General features: G+C 44.2%; 1 protein-coding gene across 4 annotated transcripts in view; it reads right to left on the bottom strand.

Moving 5' to 3' along the window:
* The window catches only part of SPIB (Spi-B transcription factor), a 71,844-nt gene that overhangs the window by 32,520 nt on the left and 16,066 nt on the right, over positions 1-23,258 (bottom strand). The window contains exon 1 of one of the 4 annotated variants that reach the window (XM_068242995.1): positions 8,931-8,957. The exons of the other annotated variants lie outside the window; for them this stretch is intronic. The gene's annotated coding sequence lies outside the window, so the exon portion shown is untranslated. Of the gene's footprint in view, positions 1-8,930; positions 8,958-23,258 lie in introns of those variants that run through there. 4 annotated transcript variants of the gene reach the window in all.

Here is a 23,258-nt window from a genome sequence, read left to right as displayed (position 1 = left end):
TCGCGAGAGTATCTGTTGTGTTGCCCCGACATAAGCCGTCGCACCACGCCGGTAAGCAATTTTGACGCAACGCACCAGTGTAAGTGTGAAAGGAGCCTAAAACTGACCGATTTCTAATGGATTCAAAACCATTTAATCAAAGTAGTCAGTAATGTATTGCTCCATCATATCAAGTTGATTGATTTTTGATTTTGTGCAGATTATCGAATGAATGTTTATTGACTGAAAGTCTGATTGGACGTTTGATAATGTCTGTGAGATGGGAGCTGGGTGGGAGTGGTGGGGGGATGGATGGCCGCATAGCGTTACACTGCACTGTACAGTAGAATGCTTGCGGGACATTGGATGCTTGACAGATTTCAGCTATCAAAATCTATAGAAACGGAGTTTGCTGAATCACTGTTAGATTGAACTCCAATGAGATAGTAATGTATCGTCGGCTTGCTATCATTGACTCATGTATTGCTAGATATGTTAGAGAGGAACTGTAGTGAAAATAATGTGCTTATTGTTTTTACAATATTAATTTATAAACTATTTAGTCAGTGTCTGCCCATTGTAAAATCTTTCCTCACCCGGATTATATTCTGAAATGTATTGCATGTAGTGACATATTTAGTCCTGTCAGGTGCAGCTCTGCAGAATGTTTGCTTCTGAGAATTCCGATGCCAGTGAAAATAATTCCTGGTTTCCCAGAAATATACAAAGTGTTTCTGATTTTGAAACCAGGAAAATGACTGTAAAAGTGAGTTTCCTGAATTATTTCCTGCATTCTACTATATGTCACTACAGCGCCTCTTTAACTTCCTCAACATCAAAATCCGATTTTGGAAGGTCTATCTATAATGCAATGGAAAACGAATGGATATTTTTTTTCTCCACATTTTAAAATCTGCTGGTCACATTTGTAGCACCTTATTAGTGAAAGGGCATCAGGTGTATTTTGTTGACAATCAGAGCCTGGATTAACGTAAACTGCTGATCCGCAGTTAGCAGTTCATTGAAGCAATGCTTGTGGACAGCACTGTACATCTGCCCCCATTTGTCCTCTATAATGTCCTGTCTGGTTACAGGATGGTCAGTTATGCAATGATGGTAATTGGTGGTCAGGTCCCTCTGTTTCCTGCCTGCCTGCTGGTAATCAGGATGGGAAAGCTTAGTGTCTTATCAGTTATTTGCAATGATGGCTGATGATGACACTGTTGGAAATCTCACCATACTTGCCTGCACTGTTATTGCTCCACACACGGAAACATGGCCATGAATGTTAAGGCCTCGTACGCCTGGGGAGTACAAATCGTCAGGAACGCACCATAAACGACACATCCACAATGGTGTTTGGGCATTTTGATCAACCAACAATGCGGATCACTTTGGCAGATAATCGTTCCTTGTCAGCAGTTTGTTCAGAGCTATAAACAATCTATAAATGTATGCAATAATGTGCATATTACATAGCAGTTGCTAATGCTATAAATATACAGAGGGTGTGTTGCGTTAAGCCTGCTTTGTAGCCCGCTGCTATGCAACTCAAATAGTGTGATCTCACCCTTATCTACAATATACAGTTTCCCCTCACCTTTAAGACATGGCAGACAAGAATGGGCAGATTTCCCATCCTGCTGTATCGCCAGCGCTTTTTAGGGCTATTTAACACCAAAAATATTCTTTGGCAATTTTCCAATCGCTAACGTTCTTAATTCCTGTGTTCTTGTGGGGTGTTTTCACGCTGGCGCGAATTATAATCCTGTAGAAAATATTCGGAAAGCAAAAGTGCTGTAAAAAATCTTTGAACTCGCTAAAAATCTCTAGGCTCCCTGCACACTGCAAATCTGTTTTGCGATTCTGAATTTGCAATTCCGATTTTCCCTGAATGCAATCAACAGAAAAACGGAGCAAAAAACGCAACATGCAGGAACGATTAAAAATCAGAATCAGAATCACATGCATTGTGCAGGGAGCCTAAAACCACTAGGGCCCATTTCCACTAGCGAGCACAATTGCCTGCCTTTGCTATCGCGCAAGATGCTTTTTCCACTACAAGCGATTGCGCCGTATAGCCGTCAGGATTTACTTGTAAATTGCGGTGCTCTAGCGATTGGCAAAACAGCTGTGATCTGCTTTTTTAAGCCTGTGGAAAAGGCTTAAAGGAATACTGTAAGGGGGTCGGGGGAAAAGGAGTTGAAGTTACCCAGGGTTTCTAATGGTCCCCCGCAGACATCCTGTGCCCGCGCAGCCACTCCCCAATGCTCCGGCCCCGCCTCTGGTTCACTTCTGGAATTTCAGACTTTAAAGTCTGGAAACCACTGCGCCTGCGTTGCCGTGTCCTCGCTCCCGCTGACATCACCAGGAGTGTACTGCGCCGTGCACTCCTGGTGACATCAGGGGAAGCGAGGACACGGCAACGCAGGCGCAGTGGTTTTCAGACTTTAAAGTCTTGCCACGATTTCGGCAAAACGCTCAAACACTAACGCTTTTTAAAAGCGCTAGCGTAATGAAACCCTATGGGCCCGTTCTTACTTGGGCGATTTGTGCTAATTGCCGAAAATTGTGCGAAAACGCGAAATGCAAATCAGTCGCCTGCACCGTTTTCAGGCGATTTCCCGGCGATCGCGTTTCAGTGTTATAGAAGCGCAAACGCGATTGCGGCAAAATTGCCGCAGTGCTCAGTGATTTTTCCGTGTGAAATCGCGGAAAAAGCACTCCTGCAAAACGCCGGCGTTTTGCGGTTTTTAAGTGTGAATGGGGCCTAAAGGCACATTCAGCCTACAGGTCAGCAACCAATTATTTTGCTATTGGAGGGCAGATGGCATGGTATACAATGCAGCAGTACAGAGCAGGCAGGGTGAGTAAGAGAGCAATGCCCTCAACCTATGAAAATATAAGTTCAGCGCAGGTCTATAGTAATACAGCTTTCGTCATTTTCTGGTATACAGGATCTTCAAACAAAAAGGCAAAGAAGCAAGGCTTACCAGATTCCAACAACCCACATTATAAGGTTGTAAACGAGTTTGATAGATGGTCCGCAGAGCTTTCAAATGGTGTCGTTTCACCAGCGATGTTGTACACCACAGATTCCTCCGGAATATAGTAGATATCCTGAGGTCGCAGAGACTCGCCAAAGGGGAGTCCAGTAGGATAGTGACATGAAAGAGATGTACGGCACATCTAAGTGTAAACTGTCTTTATTAAGTAAAAAGTAAAACAATTTAAAAACAAGGATAAAAGAAAAACTCCCCTGATGACGCAAGATTGTGAACCCGGTCGGGAAGGCGACAGGTGGCACCATTTTATTTGAGGTCTTCTATTGATCATTTTATGCGCGCTACTTTTTCGGGGTTCCCAGTGCACGGGCCCCGTATGTGAGTTTTTCTTTTATCCTTGTTTTTAAATTGTTGACCTTATATACTGTATTCATTGCTTGTGTGGACTTTTGGACATTTTCCTTTTCGGCTGCGGTCGCCTTCTGCCTTGGCGCTGACACTTGTGGTTTATTAATGCCCTCAACCTGCACTTGGTTGACATGATCCACCAGTTTGTGTCCTGCCGATGCGTGTGTGGGGGAGATGGGGAAGTTGGCTTTTTTGTGCTGTGCACACGCTAGTTTCTCAGCAGAGGCAGCCTAGACAGAGAACCAACCAGCAGGTGTACAAGGATTACCAATGCAGAACCTCTACATTCAGCTACATTTCATTTCCATGAACAGGTTTAAGCAACTGACAGCTAGTTTACCGGAACACTCACTGATATGGCGCAATGAGCACTACTTCTAGGAAGATCTTTCGTAAAAGGGCTTGACTGGATTACTGATGTGTAGAGAAATAGACATTTTAAACCAACTTGGATTCATAGTTACTTCTGTATTAACCTACACACACTATGAGATGGTCGTTCCTGAGCATTTTGCGATTAGATACTGCTCGCTTGTGAACGCTAGGTCGTACTACATTAGTGAAAATTGGGCAGGAATGTTTCTATTCATGCAATGCAATTTTACCCGATCGCAAACATTGTTATGCTGCATTTTTATTTTCATATTTATTTATTTATTTATATAGCACCGACATATTACGCAGCGCTGTACAGATTATATTGTCTTGTCACTAACTGTCCCTCAGGGGAGCTCATAATCTAGTTCCTACCATAGTCATATGTCTATGTATGTGTCATGTAGTGTATTGTATTGTAGTCTAGGGCCCATTTAGGGGGAAGCCAATTAACTTATCTGTATGTGTTTGGGTTGTGGGAGGAAACCGGAGTGCCTGGAGGAAAACCCCCGCAGACACGGGGAGAACATACAAACTCTTAATAGGCTACCACTGACTGGAGACAGTAAAACATTCAAGCTACTTTGTAAAATGTTTAACTATAAAAGAAAAACCTGTGGTACTTAAAAAAGTCATTTTTAGGAGTAGGAGGATAAATACATTTGCTTATCTCATCAGTTTATTTTCACCTCGCGTTCACTTTAACAAGATATTGACAGTGAATTTCCTCGGCCTGTGTTTAGAACATATGCCAGAAATAACTCAGGCCATTATTTTGTAGCCACAATATCCAAGAGTTCCAAGTATTAAACAAGCTCATGTTTAACTAGAGGTTTTATTTTTTAAATGTTAACTTTAATAAGGTTAAAGCAGAATATAACCCCGCATTTCTTCTTTGCGCTAAAAAATTATTTACAGCATATCATATACTACCGCCATTTTTTTTTTTTTACTAGACCAGCATTCAAAGGGTTACACACAGGGCTGGAAAGTTCAGTGCTCGAAATGTGGACGCATCCGAAGTTGTAGATAATGTTATCTTGTGTTTACTTAAATGTATCAAGTGAGGAATGTGACACATTCTCTGACTGTGCAGAAGCTCCTGGACACAGACAGAGATGCAAAGCATTTCTGAATTCAATACATAATGAATAAAACCAGTTATTAATAAAATGCAAAGTCAGCTCACAAAGCAAAAAACTGTACTTTTGGGAACCTATAACCTCTAAATGAATAATAATACTTCTGCACAAATGCAAATATGATAACCGTATGGCATATAAAAAGTAGGAAAACATGTTTGTATTGAATGTTATGTCAGGGTTTTATACCGCTTTAACTTTAAAGGGAATCTGAAGTGAAAATAAACTTATGATAATGATTTGTATGTGTAGTACAGCTAAGAAATAAACAAGCAACGTTAAAGTCGCACCGCAAACTTACAATGCAATGTGCCCAAAAAGTGGCAACGCAGCGTTACCGTCTCATACAGCAGATACAGTAAAAAATACAGGCAATGAAAAGTATTCTTTCAAGTCATTACTGAGCATGTGCAAACAGTCCAACGCAGCTAATAGCGTGTATAACGCACTGCATGCAGTACTTTTACTTAACGTGCAGCGTTAGACACCAACGCAACGTGTGCGCTGTGAGCGGGGTATTGATTTTTCATTGCAGTGAGTTATTCTGCGTTAAATGTTGTTTTAACGCGCGACTTTAACGTCCAACTGTGAACTTAGCCTGAGTCTCATATTGTTTCCAGTACAGAAAGCGTTAAGAAACTTCAGTTGTTATCTATGCAAAAGAGCTTGTCTGAGCTCTGCGACTTCGCAAATAGTCGTGGACATTTCAAAGGGTCATTAGCCAGCTCTGTGAAATCATTTAAAATGCTGAGTGTTTTGTGGAAACTGCAACTATTAGCGAATGATGCAATTTTATAAAAAAAAATCTATATACCTGAAAATAAAAATATGACACAATTTTCTTTGCTATTAAAGGACTCCGAGCAGTAACTAAAATCAAAATCTGAACTTACCTGGGGCTTTCTCCAGTCCACCAGCGTCGTCCTAGCTCTTCTCCCAGGCCCTGCTCAGAAATGGCTCCCGGCGACACTGGGCCCGAGTGCAGGGCTCATTCTTCCTGAAAGATGACGTCAGTCGTCACCGCGCCGGCCGCCTCGCGTCATCACGGCAGCTGGCATGACAGTACTGCACATGCGCAGTTTAATCGCGCATGCGCAGTACTGTCACGCCGGCCGCCGTGGTGACAACTGATGTCATCTTTCAGGAAGAAGGAGCCCGACACTCGGGCCCAGTGTCGCTGGGAGCCATTTCTGAGCAGGGCCTGGGAGATGGGCCAGAAGGACACACGAGGTACCTCCCAACCTACGGTGGGCTGCAGAAAGCCCCAGGTAAGTTCAGATTTTGATTTTAGTTACTGCTCGGAGTCCCTTTAATGTTCTATTGATTATCCGTATTACATAACCAAATCATTATATCATACGGTTTTTTTTTCCTCGCTTCAGTGTCACTTATCATAAGCGACCTCTTCCAGTGCATACAAAAAAAAAGGGCTGGTTCACACTCAGGCGCTTTTCAGCGCTTTGCTGATTGCCGTCGATCAGCAAAACGCTGTTACTAATGTATGCCTGTGGGAACATTCCCCCTGCAGCGTTTGTGAATTGCATAAATTGTGTGCAGCATTTTGGAGGTAATTGCAATGTGATTCTGATTCTAATGTGAATTGTGGTAAAATTGTGTAATTTTGCGACACAAAATCGTGATCGTGAGTGTGAACCAGCCCTGAGTTTGACGTGTGTAAACAGGAATAAATCCAACCAAAAATTAAATTTGCTATCTTGGTGGCTGTATTTGGATACATCAGTGGCGTAGCTAAGGAGCTATGGGTCCTGGTGCAAGTTTTAGATGCCCCCCCCCCCCCCCCCCCCCAAGTGCTCTACACATAACAATTATATGGAGCACCAAAACCTGCCAAGGATAGCCTAATGCTACGTACACACATGCGACAACGATCGTTCGTTGAGAACGACGAACGAACTTTTAATTGATGAAAGAACGACCTAAGTAAAGTTAGTTTTAAATTGTGTGTAACGATCTGATCGTTAGAACGAACGTTACATCACGTAAAGCAACTATTGTGCTTGCGCATAAAAATGAGAAATTTTATGGAGAAATAGCGAAATGCGCATGTCAAGCCTAGTACGAACGACCGTTTCCAACGGTGTACTACTTTTGCAAACGATCGTCGTTGGTAAAAATCCGCCAAGCTAAATCGTTCGTTTTTAACGATCTAGCTCATCCGTCGTTAGACTTAATGATCGTTAGTTGCTTTTTTTTAAACGATCGTTTCAAACGACTATAGTCGCATGTGTGTACGCACCTTCGGTGTCAGAGGTGCAAGAAGGGGATGGGGAACAGCTTGTTAATGATTGTTATCAAGCATTTATAGAGGTGATTATTACAAGCACAGGACCAATAAAGAGCTAATACTACAGCTGGGTGAGGGCCCTGGTGCGGTCGAGACCTCTGCCTCCCCTATTGCTACCCCATTAGTATACATCCCTGCATCACTCCGCATTAGGGTAGTGTACATCCATGCACTCTCATGCAGAAACTAGGCTGCTGGGGTCAAACTGGGACACCAAATAAAGTGCAGCGTACAACAAAAAGTATATAAACCACAATATAATTTCATGAGCACTTCCCCTTTGTGTGTGCGAGGAAGGGGGGGGGGGGGGGATAGGCACAAATAAACAAATATCTCCATTCAATGTATACCTTATGCTCAACTGGAAAAATAGGTCCAATGTATGAATAAAGAGGAGGCAGCACACCACAGGCTTATGTACCTGTATATGTTACGGCCAGAACCCGAAGTGTGGCCACTTCTAGTTCTGGCCAGCCACTTCGGGTTCTGGCCGGCCAATTTGCGAAGTGGCCGCAGCGCAGCGGCCAATGTTAGAAATGCAAAGCTACACTTATTTTACGGCCGTCTCGCTGCGGCCAAATGTATTAAAAGTTGCTTAAATTTAATTAAATATAGCCGGCGGCGATGTGATAGATGAAGCCGCCGGCTTTCGCACTGCCTCCCCCCCGATTCTCTCCCCCCCCCCCCGCCTCTCTCCTTGTCCCCGCCTTCCATACAATACGGAGCCGCCGGGAGAGTCGTTCGTCGCGGCAGGGGAAGCAGAGCGGGGAGGCTGCAGACATTGCTTCTGCCAGCGCCCGCTCTGCAGGAACGGCAGGATTCCCCTGCCGCGACGAACGACTCTCGGGGGACACGCGTGTCCCCGCCCGGCTGCTCCGTATGTCGTATAGGAGGCAGGGGAGAGGAGAGAGGCGGGGGGGAGGAGGAGAGGAGGAGGAGGCAGTGCGAAAGCCGGCGGCTTCATCTATCACATTACCGCCGGCTATATTTAATTAAATTAAGCAACTTTTAATACATTTGGCCGCAGCGAGACGGCTGTAAAATAAATGTAAACTTTCCATTTCTAACATTGGCCGCTGCGCTGCGGCCACTTTGCGCATTGGCCGGCCAGAACCCGAAGTGGCTGGCCAGAACTAGAAGTGGCCACACTTCGGGTTCTGGCCATAACATATACAAAAAAAAATGCCCCTAGGGGTACTTACCTCAGGAGGGGGAAGCCCCCTCGCCCTTCTCCGCAGCCCCATTCCAGGGCTGGGACCCCCGAAAAAGCTTGCGCACTGCCCCGATCAGCTGTTTTGCAGAAGAAGCCTGGCTGGAATCTTGTACACGGTACTGTGCAGGTGCAAACTGCCTGTGCAGCAGCACGGACCCAATTGGGTTCGGCAATATCCGCCTCAGCCCAGAGCGGGATGGTGCTAGGGCTGTTAACGAACTAACCTCGTCACTTCCACATAAAACCTGTCCTGCACTCCCTTTACTGGCTACCTATAAAATGGAGGATCCTATTCAAGATCGGCCTACTGACATTTACATTACTACATAATCTGGGTCCTAGATACATGAACAAAATGTTACAGATGCGTAGCAATCCCTGCAATCTCAGATCCAAAGGTCCTAATAATAAGAATAAAAATCTAGTCATACCCAGAGTCCACCTGAAACGTTTGGTCACAGAGCCTTCCTGTCATGCAGCTCCTACATAATGGAACTCCTTACCTCAACAGATCAGGACAGCTCCATCCCTGGACGTGTTTAAATCCGGACTGAAAACCCACCTGTTCAGTTTGGCATTTGAAGAAATATAATTTTATTGAGTTAATCCTTCATCCTACTACCAATTACTGAATCTGAGAGCAATCTAAGCGCTTTGAGTCCTATGGGAAGCACTATAGGAATGTTATTGTTAAAAAAAAATGGCAACTTCTTGGAAAAGTTTATGAAATGACAGCTTACGCTATTTCAACAACCAACAAACTTCAAGGAGAAAAAGGCAGGCACTCAGCACAAACTGCAGATGGGAATGATTCCGCTGAAAGGCAGTGTCAAGAAACTTCAGCATAAGCTACGTGCTCACGACAAATGGAGTTCAAGCATTGTGACCATTTCATACAAAAAGCGAGCAAAAGAAGTCTGGCACTGTAGCTTTAATACGTCACAGCAAGTGTACAATGGATGTCACACAAAACACACACATAAGGACAGAGTCCGTGGAGTGATGGTACTTATCGTGCTCTGCTGAAGGTGGGGAGGCAGCTGTGGGCGCCAGTGGGTACAACTTGGAAAAGTTTATGAAATGACAGCTTACGCTATTTCAACAACACTTAGGCCTGGTGCACACAGAGCAGTTTTTGTAGAGTTTTCCAAACCGCTTCCGCCTGTGAAAACACTTGGTTAATGTATTTCATTGGGATGGTGCACACCGGCAGTTTGAGGTTTTTAGCAAACCACAAACGTGGGTCCTGCAGCACTTTTGCGGTTTGCAGAAGTATTTCTGCCTCAATGTTAAGTATAGGAAAAACTCAAACCGCTCTGGAAAACGATAGATCAGAGCTGTTTTCCAGGCGTTTTTGTTACAGAAGCTGTTCAGTAACAGCTTTTACTGTAACAATATGTGTAATCTGCTACACAAAACCGCTAGGCATGTTTAGAAAACCTCTCTAATCATGCCTAGAATTGCTCTGCAATCTGCTCCAAAAACCTCTAGCAATTTGAGAATCTGCTAGCGGTTTTGGTGTGCCCTGGGCCTTTGTGTGGGGAGCACAGGTGTGCCAATGGCCAAAGTCACTGTACCATGTGACTGACGTATGCAAAAAAGCCCACTGGGGCAGGCACCACCTTACACGGGCACTATGGCGAAAAATTGTAAAATTTTACATATGTGCAAACATATACAAATAAGAAGTACGTTCTTACCAGAGTAAAATGAGCCATAAATTACTTTTCTCCTATGTTGCTGTCACTTACAGTAGGTAGTAGAAATCTGACAGAAGTGACTGGTTTTGGACTAGTCCATCTCTTCATAGGGGATTCTTAGCGATTTATTTATTTTCAAACGCACTTAGTGAATGGCAGTTGTTCTGTCCAACTGCCAATAAACTGTAGCGAGCAGGAAAAGTTGGCTAGCATCATTGTTTAAATCCTTTTTAGGGAATATCTTTATAAAGAATAAAAGCCTTGATGAGAATCCCCTATGAAGAGATGGACTAGTTCAAAACCTGTCACTTCTGTCAGATGTCTACTACCTACTGTAAACATAGGAGAAAAGTAATTTATGGCTCATTTTACTCTGGAAAAAAACGTACTTCCTATTTGTCTATGTTTGCGCGTATTTTAAATTCTACAATTTTTCACCACAGAGCCCCTTTAAAGGACAGATGCAAGAATTAAAAAAAAAAAATCTACTTACCCGGGGCTTCCTCCAGGTCCTGGCAGCCAATATGTCCCTCCACTCCTCCACCTGTATGCACTCAAAGTGCAAAATAGAGCAAACAGGGAGGCTTTTAGTGGAATATACACAAGGTTTATTGCTGGATAAAAGGCAACCCGAGGATAGGCACTTACTTTAAGAGGGTCCTAATCCACTTAGGACCCTCCCTGGCTGGTAACGCTTCCCACCTGATGTGGTACTATGGCCCCTCTACTCGAACCTGTATCTTTGTTGCCCGCTCCTGTCCCGACTAGTTTCGGCTATTGCCATCTTCAGGGGATAAACCCCTGAAGCTTTATGGAGATGAAGATTTCATTTTTCAGCACGACCTGGCACCTGCTCACAGTGCCAAAACCACTGATAAATGGTTTACTGACCATGGTATTACTGTGCTCAATTGGCCTGCCAACTCTCCTGACCTGAACCCCATAGAGAATCTGTGCGATTATGTGAAGAGAAAGTTGAGAGACGCAAGACCCAACACTCTGGATGAGCTTAAGGCCACTATCGAAGCATCCTGGGCCTCCATAACACCTGAGCAGTGCCACAGGCTGATTGCCTCCATGCCACGCCGCATTGAAGCAGTCATTTCTGCAAAAGGATTCCCGACCAAGTATTGAGGGCATAACTGAACATAATTATTTGAAGGTTGACTTTTTTTTGTTTTAAAAACACTTTTCTTTTATTGGTCGGATGAAATATGCTAATTTTTTGAGATAGGAATTTTGGGTTTTCATGAGCTGTATGCCAAAATCATCAATATTAAAACAATAAAAGGCTTGAACTACTTCAGTTGTGTGTATTTGACTCTTAAATATATGAAAGTCTAATGTTTATCAGTACATTACAGAAAATAATGAACTTTATCACAATATGCAAATTTTTTGAGAAGATCCTGTATAGTACTACTGTGTAACAAAGTAAACCTTAGACAGATGAAATTAAAGTTTTATACATACCTGGGGCTTCCTCCAGGCCCCTTCAGGCTTATCAGTCCCTCGCTGTCCTCCTCCGCCACCTGGATCTTCTGCTATGAGTCCAGGTACTTGAGCCAGTCTGGCGCAGTGCGCATGCACACACTCCGCCGCTGGGTCGTACTACAGCTGGACAGCACTATTGCGCAGGTGCAGAATGTTCCTGGCTGTGGAAGCGGCATGCGGCCAGACTGCGCTGACTGGCTGAATTACCAGGGCTCCTAGCAGAAGATCCAGGTGGTGGAGGACAGCGAGGGACTGATTAGCCTGAAGGGGGCTGGATTCATTCATTTGCATAAATCAGAATCAACGCAGAATTATTTCCATCTCATTGACCATCTCTATTAGTGACACGGCTACACATCAAGCTTTATTCTTACAGCATACCGTAGATGTTATTTAGTATATATAAGAGATTCCTATGTACACATCATATATACCAGGGATGGCTAACCTTGGCACTTCAGCTGTGGTGGAACTACAAGTACCATGAGGCATTGCAATACTCTGACAGCTCTAAGCACAACTCGGGGAGGCAGAGGCATGATGGGATTTGTAGTTTTGTCACAGCTGGAGTGCCAAGGTTAGCCATCACTGATATATACAGTCACAATCAGATATGTACGGTATATCTGACTTTAAAAATACAGGGACTGCTTTATTGAAGCAGCACAAGTAACTATTTTTTGATTGGTTTATTTCATTTTTGTGGACTAAGCACAGCTATTACTGTATGTATAAATTATTTATGATGACTATTATCTGAGAAATAGAACATTTTATCATATTTTCTATTTTAATTACAGTTTAAATTCATTCGGTGCATTTTTTCCCAACTCCGACTCCAGGTACCCAAAATTGCCCCGACTCAACGACTCCACAGCCCTGGTGTTATGTCAAGTTTTATGTTAATGTTGTGTGCGTTTTTACTGCGCTTTTCGTGGGTTTGCGATGTGTTTTTCATGAAATTTGCCTGCGTCTTAAAGGGACTCTGAGCAGTGCAGAAACTATGGAAAGATGCATACCATTTTGAAGCGCTCTTTCTCCTCTTTCCAACGACACATAAACCACCACCCTACTCCTTTTCATTTTCGCTATTTTCGTGATCAAAATCGCCGCAAACGCAATTTCGATCGCGAAAATAACGAAAACTAAAAGGCGTAGGGCGGTGGTTTATGTGTCGTTGGAAAGAGGTGAAAGAAAGCTTCAAAATGATATGCATCTTTCCATAGTTTCTGCACTGCTCAGAGTCCCTTTAATGCGTTTACGGTTTGCATATGCAAAACACGTGTTTTGTATGCATTTTCCATGCGTTTTTATATTTCCATTTATGCTAATCACTAGGAAGACAACAGGAAGTGAAAATACAGTAAAAAAAATGGGGTGGAAAAAAACGCATATAAAAACACATGAACACGCATGTAAAACACATACCATTGAGTTCTTATTGACTTCCATTATATGCGTTTTGGCAGCATTCCTGCATAATACACCACAAAACCAGCGATTTTGCAAACTAATGCGGCCCATAGACTTTCATTGGGGGCAAAAAACGCAACATTAGTGTTTTAGTGTTTCTGCTGTGTGCACCTAGCCTGAAACAGAATGCAATTTTAATGATTTTCTAATAGAGAGCTTACTTTGTAAGCTGGCACCTGCCCCAGTGTGCTTTTGGGCTTAAGTTATATGAAAATGCACTGGAGGGCCACATTTTTTCACTTCTTTTCAGTACCTGTGCAGCTTGCTATTCAGGTGAACAAGCAATGCAAATGTCTGGTGATTAGGAAATGGAAATGTGCTAATCAGCATCCCAGACTGCCTATCAATTAACTAGCAGCTGTGCAATTCTATTAGCAGGCAGTTAATTGATTAGCTAATCGGGATTGTGATTAGCCCCTATATCTACCCGTTTCCTGGTCAATGGGAATTTGCATAGAGGGACTCATCCCGTCTTGTATACAGAGAGAGTACAGTACAGAGTTCCCTGTGTTTGGAACAGGGGTGTCATTCTGAGTTTCTACTTAATAAAACAGGTAACGGTTGACCAGAGATTATTATTTTGTGGTAGTAATATAGCACTGAAATCTTCACAGAGTATATTTTGTCTTTTCACTAATTGTCCCTAATGCTGGGAATACACGGCTCGATTCTGAGCCATTTAGATGGCTCCATAGATAATTTCCGACACGTCCGATCTCTTGACCCGATCGTTTCGCCCGTTGATTCCGCATTGAGCACAATGGAGAGAAAAAGCAGCTGAAGATAAGAGAACCGCCTGCGGAATTGATCGAGCTGCAAAATCGAGCCGTGTATGCCCAGCATAAGGACCTTGCAATCTAATGGTGCATACACACATCTACTTTTAATTGCTTAATTACTGACCAGTTTTACCACTTCTATGTAGTATAATGCTGGGAATACACCATGTGGCTAGGTTCACAGTGGGACATTGCGTTGTGATGCGACGTTACAGTCGCAGCATTACAACACAACAAAAAAGTCGCAACTGATCCGAGATGAAAAACTAACTATAACAAGTAACTTGTCTATATAGCTTATCTAAAGTTTAGATACTTTACACAGCAAATCTAGCTGCAAACAGCTTCAATAGAATATGATTATTCCTGTGATACAATGAGAGGCCTGGTGCACACCAAAAACCGCTAGCAGATCCGCAAAACGCTAGCGGTTTTTGAAACGCTTTTTCTTATTTTTATGAAAAGTTTCACCTAGCGTTTTGTGTTTTTTGGGTAGCGTTTTTTGTGTAGTAGATTTCATATATTGTTACAGTAAAGCTGTTACTGAACAGCTTCTGTAACAAAACCACCTGCAAAGGGGCGGCGCCTGACCTGACTTCCGGGAGGACGCATGGCTGAATAGCTCCGGCAGATCTAGCCACAAATCAGCTGCCCGGGCCCCGTCCTTTCCCACTCTCGTGGATTAGCACATCAGCGTGTCACCACTGAACTCCTAGGGATGCCTCCCAAGAAAAATCAGGGGAGTCAGGACCCCGGATTTCCGGAACTCTTTGCCGGCAAGCAGAAGGGCGCGCCGGCCCAAGATGGCGCCCGACCTCTGGGAGACAACTCGGGGCAGGACGGTAAGCGTTCCGACTTGACGGGGGTAACCAAAGCGGACCTACAAAAGCTTTACTCTAACCTCGAGAAGCTCATTAAGGCCTCAAACGCTGACACAGTTAGAGAAATAAGCACCGAGGTGGCTGCTCTCGGGGAGCGGATCCACGCAACGGAGCAGGGCTTGGATGGGGTCAGGGCCTACTGCAAGCAGGTGGGCACGGACATAGATGAAATGCGCGCAGACATTGCTGAGCTCTATGACGCCAGGGAAGATCAGGAGAACAGGGATAGACGCAGCAATCTAAGAATAAAGGGGATCCCTGAGTCTGTTACGGAGATTCAAGTGTATCTTTTGGCATTATTCCGCCACCTCCTCCCCGATCTCCCAGATACGGAATTCCGTATGGATCGAGCACACAGAGCTCTAAGAGCACAACCTAAAGAGGGTAATCCCCCCAGGGATATCATAACCAAACTTCATTATTACAGCACCAAAGAAGCAATCATTACTGCCTCCCGCAATCTCCCGCAGGTGACATTCCAAGAGGCTAACATTTTTATTTACCCGGATCTGTCTCCTATTACCCTCAGCAGAAGATGGGGCCTGAAACCCCTCACCACAGTCCTGGCTAAACACGGAATCCGATATAAATGGGGATTCCCTTTTAAACTCATTATCCCCCACAAAGGACGGCAACTCGTCATCTCTGATCCACAATTTATACCCGAGATCCTACAAAAGCTGGGACTGAAAGTGGAGAAACCACTTCGCTCACCGGTCTCCCCTCCCCCCAAGAGACTCTCTCCACCTCAGCCTGAATGGTCTAGCGTTCCAGGCCATAGTCGAAAGGGGCACGAAAGGGCTGAAGACCTCACCAGTAACCCCTCCAGTCCTGGATCTACATCCTCCAACCCTGGGTGATTCTCCCTGGTGTCTGTTCCTATTTCACCACACATTTTCCCATAGGCTGTGTTTTTTTTTGTTTTTAACAGCCAATAACCGCCACCGGTCGCCTGCATAAGAATTATGCACTTTTGAGTGGCTTCAACGGTTGGAGCATTTGTCGTGCTATCCCGGCATGTACGAAGGTGCTATAGCCCCGGACTAAACTGCGGTCTCTGACTGCAGCTAGTTTAATGTTCGCTCGGGGCATGTGGTTACATGTCTCTCTGTTTTTTATGTTAATGTTGAGTATTGTTTTACATGCTGTTGTTAGCCAGACCTGCTGTCAGGCTAGAATACCTACTTCTCTCTTTACAGCAGGTAGTCTATTAAGGCAGCGAGTTCTCTTATTTTTGTTTCATGTTATGCCAGTTTTTATATGTACTATCCTTCTTAGCCGGAGTGCTAGTCGATGGAGTAAAGTCTGCTTGCACACCTACCTAAATCAAGGGTTGAATTATAGGGCTCTCTATAGGATTTTTCCTTGGCTGGGTAACTATGGCCGCACCACCATTATCTTCTATAATGTTATTCACAACGGCTGAATCGAGGTCCCCTCAGGGTGTCTCCCATAACTATGCTAATCCTTTAACAGTTTTTACTCATAACGTAAAGGGCCTTAACGCCCCGCAAAAGCGACGCCTTGCTTGTCAATATTATAAACAAGGGAAGGCGGATATTATATTTCTACAAGAAACGCACTATGTCCATAGCAAAGAACCCAAATTCTGGCATAAGCAATATCCCCAGACCTACTTCGCTTCAGCCCCACATAAGAAGTGTGGTGTAGCCATAGTCCTTCATAAGAGGCTCAACTTTACGGTTAAGAATGTTATTAGAGATCCTGACGGCAGATATTTGATCCTATCTGGAGATGCCAACGGTTTGGTATTGACATTAGTAGCTGTCTACGCCCCCTCTGAAGGTTTACGCCCCTTCCTAGCTAAGCTTTCTTCCAAAGTCTTGTCGCATAAAGAAGGTAAATTAATCATTGCAGGCGACTTTAACGCTTCATTAGATGGTCCTCGAGGTCGTGCTAGATCCACACCCAAATGTTTACTTAAATTCCTGGCAGACACGGGAACATGGGATGTCTGGAGAGCGCTTCACCCAGGGGAGACAGGTCATACCTTTTTTTCTAACCCCGATGACACTTACTCCCGCATTGACTTCGTATTTATGGATGCGCCCCTGCTGGCAGAGGTAGTCCAGGCTGAACACTCAGAGATTTCATGGTCTGATCACGCTACTGTTCAGGTAGCCTTCTCTTCTCTGGTCCCGCGCCCGGTCAGCAGGTGGCGCATCAATAAGTCCCTCTTAGTGGACCAAGAGGTTAAGTTGCAACTGACTTCGGAGATATCCTCTTTTTTTGGTCGCAACCTGGTGGGAGATACCTCACAGGGGATTAGGTGGGCAGCCCATAAGGCCACTGTCAGGGGGGAGCTCATCAAAATTTCCTCTATTAAACGTAAGCAAGCCATCTCCAGGGCGAACTCCTTGAAAGCTGAAGTGAGACGCTTAGAACTGCTTCATGCCAAGAACCCCTCATCTCTTTTACTCAACCAGATTAAGGAATTGAGACTCGAGCTTAAGACTCTTCTCTTCCAAAAGGCTGAGAGAGCTATGCGTCTCACTTCGCAAATTTATTATGAAAAGGGTGACAAACCAGATACTATGCTGGCCAGAAAGTTGAGCAACAGAATGGCCCTAAACAGGCTCAACCCTATCAGGGACAACTCAGGGAGGCTTACCCACGACCCTACACAAATCATTAGACAATTTCAACATTACTATGAGTCGCTATACGATGGCACTACCACGGATAGATCTAGGATCTCCGCCCCTGACATGTTGAATTACCTAAATGATATCCCAATCCCAACGATCTCATCCCCACTGAGTTTATCTCTTAATGCCCCAATTACGGTTAAGGAAGTGATGACGGTCATTAAGAAACTTAAGTCATCTAAGGCCCCTGGTCCGGATGGGTACACAGCAGCGTATTACAAGGCCTTTAAGCAAATCTTAGCTCCTGAACTTACAGTCCTTTACAACAAAATCTTAAGGGGGGAGGAAGACTTTCCTCCTGAAATGTCCTGCGCCTCGATTGTAGTTATCCCCAAGCCTGGGCGGGACCCTGCGGAAGTAACGAATTATAGGCCCATATCACTTATTAATGTGGATGTCAAGATCTTTTCGAAGATCTTGGCAAACAGGCTTAACCCCATTCTCCCAAGTGTTATCCATCCGGACCAGACAGGATTCGTTGCAGGGAGACAGACTACGGATAACACACGCAGAATAGTAGGACTCCTGGCCAGGATGAAGCACTGTCGGACGCCTTCTCTCCTCCTATCTTTGGATGCGGAGAAGGCGTTCGACAGGGTGGACTGGAGGTACTTACGACTGGTGTTACAGAAATTTGGGATCAGGGGAGAGTTTCTTAATGGGGTCAGAAGCCTATATACCAACCCCTCGGCCTATGTTTGCAACATGGGCATCACCTCGCCCCCCCTTTCCGATCAAGAATGGAACTAGACAGGGGTGCCCCCTGTCCCCATTATTGTTTGCCTTGTGCATTGAGCCATTGGCCATTAAAGTGAGGCGCTCTCCAGATATTAGGGGGGTAACGGTTGGGGCACTGGAATTCAAGACAGCGTTGTTCGCTGATGACACAATCTTCACATTAACTAACCCACTAATCTCGGTCCCGAATCTTTTCAGTGAAATTGACAATTTCTGCCAACACTCTGGGTTTAAAATCAATAAAATCAAATCGGAAGCTATACCATTTGATATTTCTGAGGAGCTTTGCGCTACACTTTCAAATACGTTTGGCTTTAAATTTAAACATGGGGGAATCAAATATCTGGGGGTTACAGTATCGCACGACCTCGAGGACCTTTAAAAGCTCAACTACACCCCAATGTTTAGAAAACTACACTCTTTACTGGACGAGTGGCAGCACTACCGCATCTCCTTATTGGGACGGATCTATGCAGTAAAAATGACGCTGCTCCCAAAGTTACTATATCTCTTCAGGGCTCTGCCCATTAGGGTTGCTAGGAAAGATTTAGAGGCACTCCAGTCTAGAATCACAAATTTTATCTGGGCAGGGCGTAGACCTCGCATTAAGTACGCATATCTGGCCAGGCACAAACTCCAGGGGGGTTTGGGGGCCCCTAGCTTATTACATTATTTCTATGCAGCCAGACTCGCCCAATTATTCCAATGGTCTTCCCCCCAGGGCTCAGTAAGGTGGGTAGACCTTGAACAGGAAATGATCCACCCCTTCCCCATCAAGTACCTTTTATGGACCCCTAGGCCCTGTTTAGGCTCAGATGCTCCGTGGTTACCAATCACCGAATCACTAAGTATTAAAAAATCCTTATGCAGAATGTTACCTCAACTAGCCTCTCCCTCAGGGATGGAATCTTTATTCTACAACCTTGACTTCCCACCTGGGGTTTGTGGCCTGGCCTGGGGTGTCTGGAGGAATGAGGGGATTGTGTCAGTGGCGGATCTACTCTCAGAGGGTTCTATTCTTTCCTGGCCTCAGATACAGGAGAAACACCAGATTACTAACGCTGAAAGTTTCAGATTTTTGCAACTCCATCATTTTATACAATCTAGAAAGGCAAAGGGCTTACAGTTCACACGTTCCAGCCTTGAGTCCACTTACTCCTCATACCCCCTTTCGGAAGGCCTTATATCTTCCATGTATTATGACCTCTGGTATGTTAAGCATGCTGGGGCCTCCAAGGCTATGACTAAATGGCAGGAAAGGTTAGGGGCAACGTTAGACGGACAACAATGGGAGGTCATTTTCTCGGCTATAGCTAGCTCCTCCAAAAACACAGTAACCAAAGAGAGGAACTACAGGTTGATGTATGACTGGATTAGGACCCCGGTCACGCTTGCCAAATGGGGATTGACTCAAACAGAGCTATGTTTTCGTGGCTGCTTGCTTTCTGCAGATCAATTACACTGTTGGTGGTTATGTCCATTGGTGGCCGATTTCTGGTCCATAACTTTCTCATTGGCTTCTGAGGTTCTTGGGAAACAAATTACGCCTGAACCTTGGGCGGCCTTGCTTCATAGACCGACAACGGGGCTCTCTAGACACCAGAACAAGTTACTGGGCCAGATATGTAATGCTTCTAAAGCCCTTCTGGCTAAATATTGGAAATCCCCCCCCCCCCCCCACGAAACCAGAGTTGGTCAACAAAATTCAAGCTATATATGTAATGGAGAAAATGACCTCCTATATTAGGGAAACTATGCCGGCCTTTGACAGGATTTGGGAGCCATGGGAGGTGTGGACCTCGCTCCATCCTTGAGTATCCCCACCTTCGTAAGCATGAAGGAGACCAGTTTCCGGCTAAGATAGTCCTGGTTTAGTTTCAACTGGCTTTTATTTTTGACTTAGGTTCTCTTTTTTTTTTTTTTTTTTTTTTTTTTTTTTTGTTTCTTTGTGTCTTCCTTTTTTTTCTTTTGTTTATGCCTGTTCATTTTATTTTATTTTACTTTATCCCCCTTTATCTGGTATTTCCCTAGGAAGACTGGACTGCTCATAATTACAAGGGCCGCAGGACTTGAATTTTCAGGCTCCTTTTGCATTTAAGGTCCATAATGCGATAGTATAAAACTGTAGTCAACTGTTAAATGCAAATTTTATCTCTGTAACCTTGACATCGCTTTCTATGTATATTCTTTGTTTTTATGAAAAAAACTATTAAAAACTAAAGTGGAAAAAAAACCACCTGCAAAACCGCTCTGAACTAGCGTTTTTTCAGAGTGGTCTGCGTTTTTCCTATACTTTACATTGGAGGCAGAAACGCCTCAGAAATCCAAAAAATGCTACAGCTCGGGAGTATGCGTTTCTGCAAAAACATAAAATACATTACCCACGCGCTTCCACAGCCGCAAGCGGCTGTAAAAGCGCGACAAAACACGCTTGGTGTGCACCAGCCCTGAGTGGCCATGTTTGTAAACATTACACACAGGCAAGCTGATCTGCATCAGCCTGTGAAAAAAACCTAATCCCCCTCCTCCTGCCTCTGAAATCTCTGGCTAGTAATACCTCCCACTCCTCCTGCCCAGACTGAGCTCCCTTGAGCCCTTGCTACTGTCTGAAAATACCAAGGCACTCTGAAAAGCTGTGGGCGAGGCTTGTTTAGTTTATAGGGAATTAGAGTATTAAAGCAAAAAAAAAAAAGTATTTGGCTTGAGGAATGCCCTATAAACAATAGGAAAGGAACACAATTATGCTATGAGTAAAAGTTCATCTCGGATCCACTTTAATGCTGCGTTACCGTTGCATACAGTAGATACAGTGGAGCATACAGGCAATGAAAAGTATGCTTCCCTGTATCTGTTAACGTCTGTGTTAAGAGGTAACACACTGCAGCAGTGCATTACCATAACGCAACATTTACAACGTGACTTCAACGTCCCGCTGTGAACCCAGCCTGAGGGTTTTTTTGGCAGATAGATAATTTCTGACAGGTCTGATCTGATTTCAAATGTTTTTCTGATCAATTTTCTCATAGAAGTGAATGGAAATTGATCAGGAAAAACGATCAGAAAATCGATTGGCCAGTAAATCTGCCAGAAAAACTCATTGTGTATTCCCAGCATTAGGGCCAACAGATTGTGAATACTATGAACAGATTGTGTAGGCAAGCTCTCATACTACATGGAAGTGGTAAAGTTGGCCAATCAAAATTGGATGTGTGTATACATGTAAGGCCTGGTACACACTTTCAACTCTGATTGGCCAATTACAAAGCAATTTTACCACCTCCATGCAGTATGAGGGTCAACAGTAAGGCCTAGTGCACACCAGAGCGTTTCCGCTGCGGTTTGCGATCCGCTTGCGGGTGCGGATCCGCTAGGGTAATGTATTTCAATGGGCTGGTGCACACCAGAGCGGGAGGCATTTTGCAGAAACGCATACTCCCGGGCTGCTGCAGATTTTGGATTGCGGATGCGTTTCTGCCTCAATGTTAAGTATAGGAAAACCGCAAACCGCTCTGAAAAACGGCAGTTCAGAGCGGTTTGCCAGGCGGTTTTTGTTACAGTAGCTGTTCATTAACAGCTTTACTGTAACAATACATGAAATCTACTACACCAAAACCGCTACACAAAACCGCAAAACGCTAGCTGAAACGCTGCAGAAAAAGAAGAAAAAGCGTTTCAAAATCTGCTAGCATTTTGCGGATCTGCTAGCGGTTTTTGGTGTGCACCAGGCCTTATTGAATACTATGAGCAGATAATGTAGGTAAACCCTCATACTACAGCGAGGTGGTAAAATTGGTCAGTGATTAGCCAATCATAATTGAAAGTGTGTACCAACCTTTTATTGGTCACAAGCCCATTGTAGTCTAGGACCAATTTTAGGGGGAAGCCAATTAACGATCTATATGTTTTTGGGATGTGTAAGGGAAATGGAGTGCCCGGAAGAAACCCACACAGAGGCCCAGTGCACACCAAAAACGCTAGAGGTTTTTGAAGCAGATTTCAGAGCAATTCTAGGCATGTTTTCTAAACATGCCTAGCGTTTTTTGGAGCGTTTTTTTTTGTAGCAGATTTCATATTTACTGTTACTGAACAGCTTCTGTAACAAAAACGCCTGGAAAACCGCTCTGATCTAGCGTTTTTCAGAGCAGTTTTCCACTTTCCTATACTTTTACATTGAGGCAGAAACGCCTCGGAAATCTAAAAATGCTGCAGCCCCCGAATTTGCATTTGTGGAAAAAATTAACCTCTCTGGTGTGCACCATCCCATTCACTTTCATTAGCCAAGTGGTTTTCCCCCTGCAAGTGATTTAAAAAACGCTCCAGAACCGCTCTGGTGTGCACCAGTCCAGACACGGGGAGAAAATACAAACTCCATGCAGATAGTGCCCTGGCTGGTATTCAAACCCAGAATGCAATTTGACAGCCTCCATAGGCCTCTAGGTAGAGTGGCATACTAGGTAGTGCAGAAAACCATGAGCTGACTACATTACGCCTTTCTGCATTTTTTTATGTGCATTTTTTTATGCGTTTGCATTGAAGTTTTTCAAGCGTTTTGGTGCATTTGCTTTTTGGGTTTGTTTTTTTTTTTTTTTAACATTTTCCTTTTTTTTCCCCATGGAGGAAAATGCACTTCGTTTGCATCTCCATTGAAATACATTGGGCCTGATTCACAAAGCGGTGCTAAGGGCTCTTTTCCACTATGAAACGCGATCACGATTGCGATCGCAATCGCGATCGCAATCGCGTTTCAATTTCCACTATGCGATTGAGCTACTATACTCATTATAGTACAGCTCAATCGCATACAAAACGCGGCAGGATGACGATTGCGCTTTGACCAAAATCGCATCGCAATCGGATCGCACTAATGGAAATTGCTGCTGCAGTTTCCATTAGTTTAATGTACCATGCAATTCGCGATCAGAAGCAAATCGCAAATCGCAGGGTAGTGGAAAAAGGCCCTAACAGTTAGCACGCTGGTGAAAAGCCCTTTATCATGCCTAAACTCAGTTTAGGCATGATAAGTTTAGGTGTGATGAGTTTAGGTGCGATAAGTTTAGGCATGATAAGTTTAAGCACCAACTGCGTTAGCACCGCAGT

The sequence above is a fragment of the Hyperolius riggenbachi genome, chromosome 6 (genome assembly GCF_040937935.1).
Source record: "Hyperolius riggenbachi isolate aHypRig1 chromosome 6, aHypRig1.pri, whole genome shotgun sequence".
NCBI lineage: Eukaryota > Metazoa > Chordata > Amphibia > Anura > Hyperoliidae > Hyperolius > Hyperolius riggenbachi.
The sequence above is the reverse complement of the archived record's forward strand: the minus strand, read 5'-3'. Positions and strand labels throughout refer to the sequence as shown.